Here is a 14,126-nt window from a genome sequence, read left to right as displayed (position 1 = left end):
TTTGCACAAAAAGTGCCAGAGATGGCTTCATTTGCAGTCACTTGAAAAGTAGGGATTCTCCAATAAATGGTAAATGGTTTAAACAAATCTGAAGAAATGCATGACATACCTGTGTGTGTGTGTGTACGCATGTATGTATATATAGGGAGAGAGAGAGCGTCAATATAAACAGACTTTATTTCAATCAAGCTGTCTTTTCTATCCTTCAGGAGCAGAATGTTCTGATCATCAGCGCTCCAGAATGTAGTGTTTTCTTGGCAAGCATCACATATTGTGATGTGTTAGCTAAAAGTTCCATATCCTAGAGACTGATATATTCCTCTGTACTTGTACCTTGGGGATTCATCAAAACCTGGCATCATAAGCAGCTTTCTACTGCCACAGACTGGACAGCGAAACAATTTAAAATATCCCAGAAAAAGAAAATAAGCATGCTTAATCAGAGCTTTCTGGACAGGAAGGACATTTGAGCAAGTGAGGAATAAGCACTGCTTTTGTTAATTTGCATAGGCAGAATAGAGACTTCTGGGAAAAGGCCGAAATTACAGTCACAGAAAATGGCTGCATCTATAGAGAACGCTAAGAAGTGTTGGCAGCTTTTCCTCTGACCCTGGCCACTTTTACAAGCAATCCTATGATAGTCAGCAGGACCCACCCTAAAAAGGAAGGGGCATCCACTTGGACCCTTTCCACCTTTTCTAAATCTCGCCTGATCGAGCCTGATTGAGCACTGATTGAGCAGATAAGCACATGTCATTCTCATTTCAGAAAGGTATTGGTTAGCTTGCTGCTAGCAGCTCAGTTATGTTATGATGTTAGAGGCTATGCAAGGAATGCTTTAGTCCAGCGATATGCAGTTTTTATTGCGCTCAGTTATGTTATGATGTTAGAGGCTATGCAAGGAATGCTTTAGTCCAGCGATATGCAGTTTTTATTGCGCCTTGCATTCAGCAGGAAGATCTTTAGCTTGAATCTGTGGCCTAGGTATTCACCTTGGTATTTCTTTTGGCACAAAGTGAAGGAGTATTTAAGAGAAAATGCACAATGTGTTTCTTATGTTGTTATGAACAACTTGTTACTCTTTCTCATTAAGCTTCAGCCACTGAAGAAATATATAAATAAGGGCTGACTTCCTGTAAGACGTGTCCAAAGCTGGGACGGAATAAAAGGAGACACTTGTAAATGATAGTGCTATCGTTTGAGAAAGGGTAAGTTGAGACTGACTTTCATGCGTATTCACAGACCAAGCATCATAAAGATACCAGCATGATCTTCATTGCGGGCTTAGAGCCGGTATTAGCTTTTGAGAGGTAAGAGGATTTTGAGGGCTCGTTGGTCTAGGGGTATGATTCTCGCTTTGGGTGCGAGAGGTCCCGGGTTCAAATCCCGGACGAGCCCTTTTCTTGGTACTCTTTTCAAGTTGTTTTGAAGTTTGCGTTTCAAAACCAACATCAATTTTTTCTTTGCAGTAGTGGATAATTCTTTGCTAGAGTCTCATGCTTCAGCCCTGCCCAGTCTGAGCTAATACCAAACATCTGGTCTTGCATGGCATGTACGAGCGTTCAGCTAGGGATGTCGGGCAGGTTGCATGAAAGAAATCTAAAGCCAGAGGCCCATGGAATAGCCAGTTCGGAGCAGTTTCATTACAGAAAAATCAACTGTAGGTATCTGTTTCTGTAGTGTAGTGGTTATCACGTTCGCCTCACACGCGAAAGGTCCCCGGTTCGAAACCGGGCAGAAACAGTTGTTATATTGTGTTGGCTACAATGTTGATAGGTGCCGTTTTGCCATGGAATTGTCCAAGCCCTGAAGATTATTTCATGCAATCTCGTTCCAAGAAAGGGAATTCTCTCAAAACACTAAAGTAATCGGCGTGTGGATGTATCTGTTGGTTCTCAGACCTTGCTTTCAAAAGAGCCCTGCAATCGGTTCACTGCTCACCTAGAACAAGCATTAACATGGAGAATTGTTGGCACCAACAGGAATCTTATTTTAGTGGAGTGTTTCTGGCTTTGAGTGCAGAGGCCCTCGGCTCAATTCCAAGATGATCCTTCTCAAAGTGATGATACAAATGCATTGTCACCTTTACGTTTAATGTCAGAATCATTTATTTCCAGTTGGTGGTGTAAGAATGTTTGCAACAGTATGGCGATTTTTCCTAGCCATGCATGAATGAAAGCATATCACTCGCCTTTAGGTGTTTTTCTAATACATTGATATTTGCATCTTCCTTCTTAGCCTGCATGTTTGACTATCTTACAGGCTGCATGTAATAAGTATCACATCAGGGCCCTTCTTCTACTCAATTCACAACTGTTCTATCACGACATAGATAAGAAAGCTGCATCTGCTTTTGTTGTGTAGTGGTAATCAGGTTTACCTGACGTGTGAAAGCCCCATGCTTTGAAAGTACACAGTAACAAAGAAACCGATGACTTTTATAAAAAGGTGTCATGTGTGTCTCTTACTTTGCACAAAAAGTGCCAGAGATGGCTTCATTTGCAGTCACTTGAAAAGTAGGGATTCTCCAATAAATGGTAAATGGTTTAAACAAATCTGAAGAAATGCATGACATACCTGTGTGTGTGTGTGTACGCATGTATGTATATATAGGGAGAGAGAGAGCGTCAATATAAACAGACTTTATTTCAATCAAGCTGTCTTTTCTATCCTTCAGGAGCAGAATGTTCTGATCATCAGCGCTCCAGAATGTAGTGTTTTCTTGGCAAGCATCACATATTGTGATGTGTTAGCTAAAAGTTCCATATCCTAGAGACTGATATATTCCTCTGTACTTGTACCTTGGGGATTCATCAAAACCTGGCATCATAAGCAGCTTTCTACTGCCACAGACTGGACAGCGAAACAATTTAAAATATCCCAGAAAAAGAAAATAAGCATGCTTAATCAGAGCTTTCTGGACAGGAAGGACATTTGAGCAAGTGAGGAATAAGCACTGCTTTTGTTAATTTGCATAGGCAGAATAGAGACTTCTGGGAAAAGGCCGAAATTACAGTCACAGAAAATGGCTGCATCTATAGAGAACGCTAAGAAGTGTTGGCAGCTTTTCCTCTGACCCTGACCACTTTTACAAGCAATCCTATGATAGTCAGCAGGACCCACCCTAAAAAGGAAGGGGCATCCACTTGGACCCTTTCCACCTTTTCTAAATCTCGCCTGATTGAGCACTGATTGAGCAGATAAGCACATGTCATTCTCATTTCAGAAAGGTATTGGTTAGCTTGCTGCTAGCAGCTCAGTTATGTTATGATGTTAGAGGCTATGCAAGGAATGCTTTAGTCCAGCGATATGCAGTTTTTATTGCGCCTTGCATTCAGCAGGAAGATCTTTAGCTTGAATCTGTGGCCTAGGTATTCACCTTGGTATTTCTTTTGGCACAAAGTGAAGGAGTAGTTGAGAGAAAATGCACAATGTGTTTCTTATGTTGTTATGAACAACTTGTTACTCTTTCTCATTAAGCTTCAGCCACTGCAGAAATATATAAATAAGGGCTGACTTCCTGTAAGACGTGTCCAAAGCTGGGACGGAATAAAAGGAGACACTTGTAAATGATAGTGCTATCGTTTGAGAAAGGGTAAGTTGAGACTGACTTTCATGCGTTTTCACAGACCAAGCATCATAAAGATACCAGCATGATCTTCATTGCGGGCTTAGAGCCGGTATTAGCTTTTGAGAGGTAAGAGGATTTTGAGGGCTCGTTGGTCTAGGGGTATGATTCTCGCTTTGGGTGCGAGAGGTCCCGGGTTCAAATCCCGGACGAGCCCTTTTCTTGGTACTCTTTTCAAGTTGTTTTGAAGTTTGCGTTTCAAAACCAACATCAATTTTTTCTTTGCAGTAGTGGATAATTCTTTGCTAGAGTCTCATGCTTCAGCCCTGCCCAGTCTGAGCTAATACCAAACATCTGGTCTTGCATGGCATGTACGAGCGTTCAGCTAGGGATGTCGGGCAGGTTGCATGAAAGAAATCTAAAGCCAGAGGCCCATGGAATAGCCAGTTCGGAGCAGTTTCATTACAGAAAAATCAACTGTAGGTATCTGTTTCTGTAGTGTAGTGGTTATCAAGTTCGCCTCACACGCGAAAGGTCCCCGGTTCGAAACCGGGCAGAAACAGTTGTTATATTGTGTTGGCTACAATGTTGATAGGTGCCGTTTTGCCATGGAATTGTCCAAGCCCTGAAGATTATTTCATGCAATCTCGTTCCAAGAAAGGGAATTCTCTCAAAACACTAAAGTAATCGGCGTGTGGATGTATCTGTTGGTTCTCAGACCTTGCTTTCAAAAGAGCCCTGCAATCGGTTCACTGCTCACCTAGAACATTGCTAGACCCGTTACCTTCTATCTCCTCCATCTTTGTTCTGTACTTGGTCAGTAGCGCTTTGAGACCTGTCGGTGAGTTGGCGCGATACAAAACCCAGATACAAATACAAATACAAATACAAACAAGCATTAACATGGAGAATTGTTGGCACCAACAGGAATCTTATTTTAGTGGAGTGTTTCTGGCTTTGAGTGCAGAGGCCCTCGGCTCAATTCCAAGATGATCCTTCTCAAGGTGATGATACAAATGCATTGTCACCTTTACGTTTAATGTCAGAATCATTTATTTCCAGTTGGTGGTGTAAGAATGTTTGCAACAGTATGGCGATTTTTCCTAGCCATGCATGAATGAAAGCATATCACTCGCCTTTAGGTGTTTTTCTAATACATTGATATTTGCATCTTCCTTCCTAGCCTGCATGTTTGACTATCTTACAGGCTGCATGTAATAAGTATCACATCAGGGCCCTTCTTCTACTCAATTCACAACTGTTCTATCACGACATAGATAAGAAAGCTGCATCTGCTTTTGTTGTGTAGTGGTAATCAGGTTTACCTGACGTGTGAAAGCCCCATGCTTTGAAAGTACACAGTAACAAAGAAACCGATGACTTTTATAATAAGGTGTCATGTGTGTCTCTTACTTTGCACAAAAAGTGCCAGAGATGACTTCATTTGCAGTCACTTGAAAAGTAGGGATTCTCCAATAAATGGTAAATGGTTGAAACAAATCTGAAGAAATGCATGACATACCTGTGTGTGTGTGTGTATGCATGTATGTATATATAGGGAGAGAGAGAGCGTCAATATAAACAGACTTTATTTCAATCAAGCTGTCTTTTCTATCCTTCAGGAGCAGAATGTTCTGATCATCAGCGCTCCAGAATGTAGTGTTTTCTTGGCAAGCATCACATATTGTGATGTGTTAGCTAAAAGTTCCATATCCTAGAGACTGATATATTCCTCTGTACTTGTACCTTGGGGATTCATCAAAACCTGGCATCATAAGCAGCTTTCTACTGCCACAGACTGGACAGCGAAACAATTTAAAATATCCCAGAAAAAGAAAATAAGCATGCTTAATCAGAGCTTTCTGGACAGGAAGGACATTTGAGCAAGTGAGGAATAAGCACTGCTTTTGTTAATTTGCATAGGCAGAATAGAGACTTCTGGGAAAAGGCCGAAATTACAGTCACAGAAAATGGCTGCATCTATAGAGAACGCTAAGAAGTGTTGGCAGCTTTTCCTCTGACCCTGGCCACTTTTACAAGCAATCCTATGATAGTCAGCAGGACCCACCCTAAAAAGGAAGGGGCATCCACTTGGACCCTTTCCACCTTTTCTAAATCTCGCCTGATCGAGCCTGATTGAGCACTGATTGAGCAGATAAGCACATGTCATTCTCATTTCAGAAAGGTATTGGTTAGCTTGCTGCTAGCAGCTCAGTTATGTTATGATGTTAGAGGCTATGCAAGGAATGCTTTAGTCCAGCGATATGCAGTTTTTATTGCGCCTTGCATTCAGCAGGAAGATCTTTAGCTTGAATCTGTGGCCTAGGTATTCACCTTGGTATTTCTTTTGGCACAAAGTGAAGGAGTATTTAAGAGAAAATGCACAATGTGTTTCTTATGTTGTTATGAACAACTTGTTACTCTTTCTCATTAAGCTTCAGCCACTGAAGAAATATATAAATAAGGGCTGACTTCCTGTAAGACGTGTCCAAAGCTGGGACGGAATAAAAGGAGACACTTGTAAATGATAGTGCTATCGTTTGAGAAAGGGTAAGTTGAGACTGACTTTCATGCGTATTCACAGACCAAGCATCATAAAGATACCAGCATGATCTTCATTGCGGGCTTAGAGCCGGTATTAGCTTTTGAGAGGTAAGAGGATTTTGAGGGCTCGTTGGTCTAGGGGTATGATTCTCGCTTTGGGTGCGAGAGGTCCCGGGTTCAAATCCCGGACGAGCCATTTTCTTGGTACTCTTTTCAAGTTGTTTTGAAGTTTGCGTTTCAAAACCAACATCAATTTTTTCTTTGCAGTAGTGGATAATTCTTTGCTAGAGTCTCATGCTTCAGCCCTGCCCAGTCTGAGCTAATACCAAACATCTGGTCTTGCATGGCATGTACGAGCGTTCAGCTAGGGATGTCGGGCAGGTTGCATGAAAGAAATCTAAAGCCAGAGGCCCATGGAATAGCCAGTTCGGAGCAGTTTCATTACAGAAAAATCAACTGTAGGTATCTGTTTCTGTAGTGTAGTGGTTATCACGTTCGCCTCACACGCGAAAGGTCCCCGGTTCGAAACCGGGCAGAAACAGTTGTTATATTGTGTTGGCTACAATGTTGATAGGTGCCGTTTTGCCATGGAATTGTCCAAGCCCTGAAGATTATTTCATGCAATCTCGTTCCAAGAAAGGGAATTCTCTCAAAACACTAAAGTAATCGGCGTGTGGATGTATCTGTTGGTTCTCAGACCTTGCTTTCAAAAGAGCCCTGCAATCGGTTCACTGCTCACCTAGAACAAGCATTAACATGGAGAATTGTTGGCACCAACAGGAATCTTATTTTAGTGGAGTGTTTCTGGCTTTGAGTGCAGAGGCCCTCGGCTCAATTCCAAGATGATCCTTCTCAAGGTGATGATACAAATGCATTGTCACCTTTACGTTTAATGTCAGAATCATTTATTTCCAGTTGGTGGTGTAAGAATGTTTGCAACAGTATGGCGATTTTTCCTAGCCATGCATGAATGAAAGCATATCACTCGCCTTTAGGTGTTTTTCTAATACATTGATATTTGCATCTTCCTTCCTAGCCTGCATGTTTGACTATCTTACAGGCTGCATGTAATAAGTATCACATCAGGGCCCTTCTTCTACTCAATTCACAACTGTTCTATCACGACATAGATAAGAAAGCTGCATCTGCTTTTGTTGTGTAGTGGTAATCAGGTTTACCTGACGTGTGAAAGCCCCATGCTTTGAAAGTACACAGTAACAAAGAAACCGATGACTTTTATAAAAAGGTGTCATGTGCGTCTCTTACTTTGCACAAAAAGTGCCAGAGATGACTTCATTTGCAGTCACTTGAAAAGTAGGGATTCTCCAATAAATGGTAAATGGTTGAAACAAATCTGAAGAAATGCATGACATACCTGTGTGTGTGTGTGTACGCATGTATGTATATATAGGGAGAGAGAGAGCGTCAATATAAACAGACTTTATTTCAATCAAGCTGTCTTTTCTATCCTTCAGGAGCAGAATGTTCTGATCATCAGCGCTCCAGAATGTAGTGTTTTCTTGGCAAGCATCACATATTGTGATGTGTTAGCTAAAAGTTCCATATCCTAGAGACTGATATATTCCTCTGTACTTGTACCTTGGGGATTCATCAAAACCTGGCATCATAAGCAGCTTTCTACTGCCACAGACTGGACAGCGAAACAATTTAAAATATCCCAGAAAAAGAAAATAAGCATGCTTAATCAGAGCTTTCTGGACAGGAAGGACCTTTGAGCAAGTGAGGAATAAGCACTGCTTTTGTTAATTTGCATAGGCAGAATAGAGACTTCTGGGAAAAGGCCGAAATTACAGTCACAGAAAATGGCTGCATCTATAGAGAACGCTAAGAAGTGTTGGCAGCTTTTCCTCTGACCCTGACCACTTTTACAAGCAATCCTATGATAGTCAGCAGGACCCACCCTAAAAAGGAAGGGGCATCCACTTGGACCCTTTCCACCTTTTCTAAATCTCGCCTGATTGAGCACTGATTGAGCAGATAAGCACATGTCATTCTCATTTCAGAAAGGTATTGGTTAGCTTGCTGCTAGCAGCTCAGTTATGTTATGATGTTAGAGGCTATGCAAGGAATGCTTTAGTCCAGCGATATGCAGTTTTTATTGCGCCTTGCATTCAGCAGGAAGATCTTTAGCTTGAATCTGTGGCCTAGGTATTCACCTTGGTATTTCTTTTGGCACAAAGTGAAGGAGTATTTAAGAGAAAATGCACAATGTGTTTCTTATGTTGTTATGAACAACTTGTTACTCTTTCTCATTAAGCTTCAGCCACTGAAGAAATATATAAATAAGGGCTGACTTCCTGTAAGACGTGTCCAAAGCTGGGACGGAATAAAAGGAGACACTTGTAAATGATAGTGCTATCGTTTGAGAAAGGGTAAGTTGAGACTGACTTTCATGCGTATTCACAGACCAAGCATCATAAAGATACCAGCATGATCTTCATTGCGGGCTTAGAGCCGGTATTAGCTTTTGAGAGGTAAGAGGATTTTGAGGGCTCGTTGGTCTAGGGGTATGATTCTCGCTTTGGGTGCGAGAGGTCCCGGGTTCAAATCCCGGACGAGCCCTTTTCTTGGTACTCTTTTCAAGTTGTTTTGAAGTTTGCGTTTCAAAACCAACATCAATTTTTTCTTTGCAGTAGTGGATAATTCTTTGCTAGAGTCTCATGCTTCAGCCCTGCCCAGTCTGAGCTAATACCAAACATCTGGTCTTGCATGGCATGTACGAGCGTTCAGCTAGGGATGTCGGGCAGGTTGCATGAAAGAAATCTAAAGCCAGAGGCCCATGGAATAGCCAGTTCGGAGCAGTTTCATTACAGAAAAATCAACTGTAGGTATCTGTTTCTGTAGTGTAGTGGTTATCACGTTCGCCTCACACGCGAAAGGTCCCCGGTTCGAAACCGGGCAGAAACAGTTGTTATATTGTGTTGGCTACAATGTTGATAGGTTCCGTTTTGCCATGGAATTGTCCAAGCCCTGAAGATTATTTCATGCAATCTCGTTCCAAGAAAGGGAATTCTCTCAAAACACTAAAGTAATCGGCGTGTGGATGTATCTGTTGGTTCTCAGACCTTGCTTTCAAAAGAGCCCTGCAATCGGTTCACTGCTCACCTAGAACAAGCATTAACATGGAGAATTGTTGGCACCAACAGGAATCTTATTTTAGTGGAGTGTTTCTGGCTTTGAGTGCAGAGGCCCTCGGCTCAATTCCAAGATGATCCTTCTCAAGGTGATGATACAAATGCATTGTCACCTTTACGTTTAATGTCAGAATCATTTATTTCCAGTTGGTGGTGTAAGAATGTTTGCAACAGTATGGCGATTTTTCCTAGCCATGCATGAATGAAAGCATATCACTCGCCTTTAGGTGTTTTTCTAATACATTGATATTTGCATCTTCCTTCTTAGCCTGCATGTTTGACTATCTTACAGGCTGCATGTAATAAGTATCACATCAGGGCCCTTCTTCTACTCAATTCACAACTGTTCTATCACGACATAGATAAGAAAGCTGCATCTGCTTTTGTTGTGTAGTGGTAATCAGGTTTACCTGACGTGTGAAAGCCCCATGCTTTGAAAGTACACAGTAACAAAGAAACCGATGACTTTTATAAAAAGGTGTCATGTGTGTCTCTTACTTTGCACAAAAAGTGCCAGAGATGGCTTCATTTGCAGTCACTTGAAAAGTAGGGATTCTCCAATAAATGGTAAATGGTTTAAACAAATCTGAAGAAATGCATGACATACCTGTGTGTGTGTGTGTACGCATGTATGTATATATAGGGAGAGAGAGAGCGTCAATATAAACAGACTTTATTTCAATCAAGCTGTCTTTTCTATCCTTCAGGAGCAGAATGTTCTGATCATCAGCGCTCCAGAATGTAGTGTTTTCTTGGCAAGCATCACATATTGTGATGTGTTAGCTAAAAGTTCCATATCCTAGAGACTGATATATTCCTCTGTACTTGTACCTTGGGGATTCATCAAAACCTGGCATCATAAGCAGCTTTCTACTGCCACAGACTGGACAGCGAAACAATTTAAAATATCCCAGAAAAAGAAAATAAGCATGCTTAATCAGAGCTTTCTGGACAGGAAGGACATTTGAGCAAGTGAGGAATAAGCACTGCTTTTGTTAATTTGCATAGGCAGAATAGAGACTTCTGGGAAAAGGCCGAAATTACAGTCACAGAAAATGGCTGCATCTATAGAGAACGCTAAGAAGTGTTGGCAGCTTTTCCTCTGACCCTGGCCACTTTTACAAGCAATCCTATGATAGTCAGCAGGACCCACCCTAAAAAGGAAGGGGCATCCACTTGGACCCTTTCCACCTTTTCTAAATCTCGCCTGATCGAGCACTGATTGAGCAGATAAGCACATGTCATTCTCATTTCAGAAAGGTATTGGTTAGCTTGCTGCTAGCAGCTCAGTTATGTTATGATGTTAGAGGCTATGCAAGGAATGCTTTAGTCCAGCGATATGCAGTTTTTATTGCGCCTTGCATTCAGCAGGAAGATCTTTAGCTTGAATCTGTGGCCTAGGTATTCACCTTGGTATTTCTTTTGGCACAAAGTGAAGGAGTATTTAAGAGAAAATGCACAATGTGTTTCTTATGTTGTTATGAACAACTTGTTACTCTTTCTCATTAAGCTTCAGCCACTGAAGAAATATATAAATAAGGGCTGACTTCCTGTAAGACGTGTCCAAAGCTGGGACGGAATAAAAGGAGACACTTGTAAATGATAGTGCTATCGTTTGAGAAAGGGTAAGTTGAGACTGACTTTCATGCGTATTCACAGACCAAGCATCATAAAGATACCAGCATGATCTTCATTGCGGGCTTAGAGCCAGTATTAGCTTTTGAGAGGTAAGAGGATTTTGAGGGCTCGTTGGTCTAGGGGTATGATTCTCGCTTTGGGTGCGAGAGGTCCCGGGTTCAAATCCCGGACGAGCCCTTTTCTTGGTACTCTTTTCAAGTTGTTTTGAAGTTTGCGTTTCAAAACCAACATCAATTTTTTCTTTGCAGTAGTGGATAATTCTTTGCTAGAGTCTCATGCTTCAGCCCTGCCCAGTCTGAGCTAATACCAAACATCTGGTCTTGCATGGCATGTACGAGCGTTCAGCTAGGGATGTCGGGCAGGTTGCATGAAAGAAATCTAAAGCCAGAGGCCCATGGAATAGCCAGTTCGGAGCAGTTTCATTACAGAAAAATCAACTGTAGGTATCTGTTTCTGTAGTGTAGTGGTTATCACGTTCGCCTCACACGCGAAAGGTCCCCGGTTCGAAACCGGGCAGAAACAGTTGTTATATTGTGTTGGCTACAATGTTGATAGGTGCCGTTTTGCCATGGAATTGTCCAAGCCCTGAAGATTATTTCATGCAATCTCGTTCCAAGAAAGGGAATTCTCTCAAAACACTAAAGTAATCGGCGTGTGGATGTATCTGTTGGTTCTCAGACCTTGCTTTCAAAAGAGCCCTGCAATCGGTTCACTGCTCACCTAGAACAAGCATTAACATGGAGAATTGTTGGCACCAACAGGAATCTTATTTTAGTGGAGTGTTTCTGGCTTTGAGTGCAGAGGCCCTCGGCTCAATTCCAAGATGATCCTTCTCAAGGTGATGATACAAATGCATTGTCACCTTTACGTTTAATGTCAGAATCATTTATTTCCAGTTGGTGGTGTAAGAATGTTTGCAACAGTATGGCGATTTTTCCTAGCCATGCATGAATGAAAGCATATCACTCGCCTTTAGGTGTTTTTCTAATACATTGATATTTGCATCTTCCTTCCTAGCCTGCATGTTTGACTATCTTACAGGCTGCATGTAATAAGTATCACATCAGGGCCCTTCTTCTACTCAATTCACAACTGTTCTATCACGACATAGATAAGAAAGCTGCATCTGCTTTTGTTGTGTAGTGGTAATCAGGTTTACCTGACGTGTGAAAGCCCCATGCTTTGAAAGTACACAGTAACAAAGAAACCGATGACTTTTATAAAAAGGTGTCATGTGCGTCTCTTACTTTGCACAAAAAGTGCCAGAGATGACTTCATTTGCAGTCACTTGAAAAGTAGGGATTCTCCAATAAATGGTAAATGGTTGAAACAAATCTGAAGAAATGCATGACATACCTGTGTGTGTGTGTGTACGCATGTATGTATATATAGGGAGAGAGAGAGCGTCAATATAAACAGACTTTATTTCAATCAAGCTGTCTTTTCTATCCTTCAGGAGCAGAATGTTCTGATCATCAGCGCTCCAGAATGTAGTGTTTTCTTGGCAAGCATCACATATTGTGATGTGTTAGCTAAAAGTTCCATATCCTAGAGACTGATATATTCCTCTGTACTTGTACCTTGGGGATTCATCAAAACCTGGCATCATAAGCAGCTTTCTACTGCCACAGACTGGACAGCGAAACAATTTAAAATATCCCAGAAAAAGAAAATAAGCATGCTTAATCAGAGCTTTCTGGACAGGAAGGACCTTTGAGCAAGTGAGGAATAAGCACTGCTTTTGTTAATTTGCATAGGCAGAATAGAGACTTCTGGGAAAAGGCCGAAATTACAGTCACAGAAAATGGCTGCATCTATAGAGAACGCTAAGAAGTGTTGGCAGCTTTTCCTCTTACCCTGGCCACTTTTACAAGCAATCCTATGATAGTCAGCAGGACCCACCCTAAAAAGGAAGGGGCATCCACTTGGACCCTTTCCACCTTTTCTAAATCTCGCCTGATTGAGCACTGATTGAGCAGATAAGCACATGTCATTCTCATTTCAGAAAGGTATTGGTTAGCTTGCTGCTAGCAGCTCAGTTATGTTATGATGTTAGAGGCTATGCAAGGAATGCTTTAGTCCAGCGATATGCAGTTTTTATTGCGCCTTGCATTCAGCAGGAAGATCTTTAGCTTGAATCTGTGGCCTAGGTATTCACCTTGGTATTTCTTTTGGCACAAAGTGAAGGAGTATTTGAGAGAAAATGCACAATGTGTTTCTTATGTTGTTATGAACAACTTGTTACTCTTTCTCATTAAGCTTCAGCCACTGCAGAAATATATAAATAAGGGCTGACTTCCTGTAAGACGTGTCCAAAGCTGGGACGGAATAAAAGGAGACACTTGTAAATGATAGTGCTATCGTTTGAGAAAGGGTAAGTTGAGACTGACTTTCATGCGTTTTCACAGACCAAGCATCATAAAGATACCAGCATGATCTTCATTGCGGGCTTAGAGCCGGTATTAGCTTTTGAGAGGTAAGAGGATTTTGAGGGCTCGTTGGTCTAGGGGTATGATTCTCGCTTTGGGTGCGAGAGGTCCCGGGTTCAAATCCCGGACGAGCCCTTTTCTTGGTACTCTTTTCAAGTTGTTTTGAAGTTTGCGTTTCAAAACCAACATCAATTTTTTCTTTGCAGTAGTGGATAATTCTTTGCTAGAGTCTCATGCTTCAGCCCTGCCCAGTCTGAGCTAATACCAAACATCTGGTCTTGCATGGCATGTACGAGCGTTCAGCTAGGGATGTCGGGCAGGTTGCATGAAAGAAATCTAAAGCCAGAGGCCCATGGAATAGCCAGTTCGGAGCAGTTTCATTACAGAAAAATCAACTGTAGGTATCTGTTTCTGTAGTGTAGTGGTTATCAAGTTCGCCTCACACGCGAAAGGTCCCCGGTTCGAAACCGGGCAGAAACAGTTGTTATATTGTGTTGGCTACAATGTTGATAGGTGCCGTTTTGCCATGGAATTGTCCAAGCCCTGAAGATTATTTCATGCAATCTCGTTCCAAGAAAGGGAATTCTCTCAAAACACTAAAGTAATCGGCGTGTGGATGTATCTGTTGGTTCTCAGACCTTGCTTTCAAAAGAGCCCTGCAATCGGTTCACTGCTCACCTAGAACAAGCATTAACATGGAGAATTGTTGGCACCAACAGGAATCTTATTTTAGTGGAGTGTTTCTGGCTTTGAGTGCAGAGGCCCTCGGCTCAATTCCAAGATGATCCTTCT

The 14,126-nt window shown here is 41.8% G+C and overlaps 10 non-coding genes across 10 annotated transcripts; all 10 read left to right on the top strand.

Annotated features, from left to right (window-relative positions):
• The first annotated feature begins 1,326 nt into the window (after positions 1 to 1,326).
• On the top strand, positions 1,327 to 1,398 carry TRNAP-UGG (transfer RNA proline (anticodon UGG)). The gene has a single exon. It is a non-coding gene; the product is annotated as a tRNA-Pro (tRNA).
• Positions 1,399 to 1,670: 272 nt separating this feature from the next.
• On the top strand, positions 1,671 to 1,743 carry TRNAV-CAC (transfer RNA valine (anticodon CAC)). The gene has a single exon. It is a non-coding gene; the product is annotated as a tRNA-Val (tRNA).
• A 1,970-nt stretch (positions 1,744 to 3,713) lies between these two features.
• Positions 3,714 to 3,785, top strand: TRNAP-UGG (transfer RNA proline (anticodon UGG)). Its single transcript has one exon. It is a non-coding gene; the product is annotated as a tRNA-Pro (tRNA).
• A 2,451-nt stretch (positions 3,786 to 6,236) lies between these two features.
• TRNAP-UGG (transfer RNA proline (anticodon UGG)) lies at positions 6,237 to 6,308 on the top strand. The gene has a single exon. It is a non-coding gene; the product is annotated as a tRNA-Pro (tRNA).
• A 272-nt stretch (positions 6,309 to 6,580) lies between these two features.
• TRNAV-CAC (transfer RNA valine (anticodon CAC)) lies at positions 6,581 to 6,653 on the top strand. Its single transcript has one exon. It is a non-coding gene; the product is annotated as a tRNA-Val (tRNA).
• Positions 6,654 to 8,623: 1,970 nt separating this feature from the next.
• Positions 8,624 to 8,695, top strand: TRNAP-UGG (transfer RNA proline (anticodon UGG)). Its single transcript has one exon. It is a non-coding gene; the product is annotated as a tRNA-Pro (tRNA).
• A 272-nt stretch (positions 8,696 to 8,967) lies between these two features.
• On the top strand, positions 8,968 to 9,040 carry TRNAV-CAC (transfer RNA valine (anticodon CAC)). Its single transcript has one exon. It is a non-coding gene; the product is annotated as a tRNA-Val (tRNA).
• A 1,970-nt stretch (positions 9,041 to 11,010) lies between these two features.
• TRNAP-UGG (transfer RNA proline (anticodon UGG)) lies at positions 11,011 to 11,082 on the top strand. The gene has a single exon. It is a non-coding gene; the product is annotated as a tRNA-Pro (tRNA).
• Positions 11,083 to 11,354: 272 nt separating this feature from the next.
• On the top strand, positions 11,355 to 11,427 carry TRNAV-CAC (transfer RNA valine (anticodon CAC)). The gene has a single exon. It is a non-coding gene; the product is annotated as a tRNA-Val (tRNA).
• A 1,970-nt stretch (positions 11,428 to 13,397) lies between these two features.
• On the top strand, positions 13,398 to 13,469 carry TRNAP-UGG (transfer RNA proline (anticodon UGG)). Its single transcript has one exon. It is a non-coding gene; the product is annotated as a tRNA-Pro (tRNA).
• Positions 13,470 to 14,126: the final 657 nt, after the last annotated feature.

The sequence above is a fragment of the Triturus cristatus genome, chromosome 8 (genome assembly GCF_964204655.1).
Source record: "Triturus cristatus chromosome 8, aTriCri1.1, whole genome shotgun sequence".
Taxonomy (NCBI): domain Eukaryota; kingdom Metazoa; phylum Chordata; class Amphibia; order Caudata; family Salamandridae; genus Triturus; species Triturus cristatus.
This window is presented reverse-complemented; position numbering and strand designations above follow the sequence as displayed.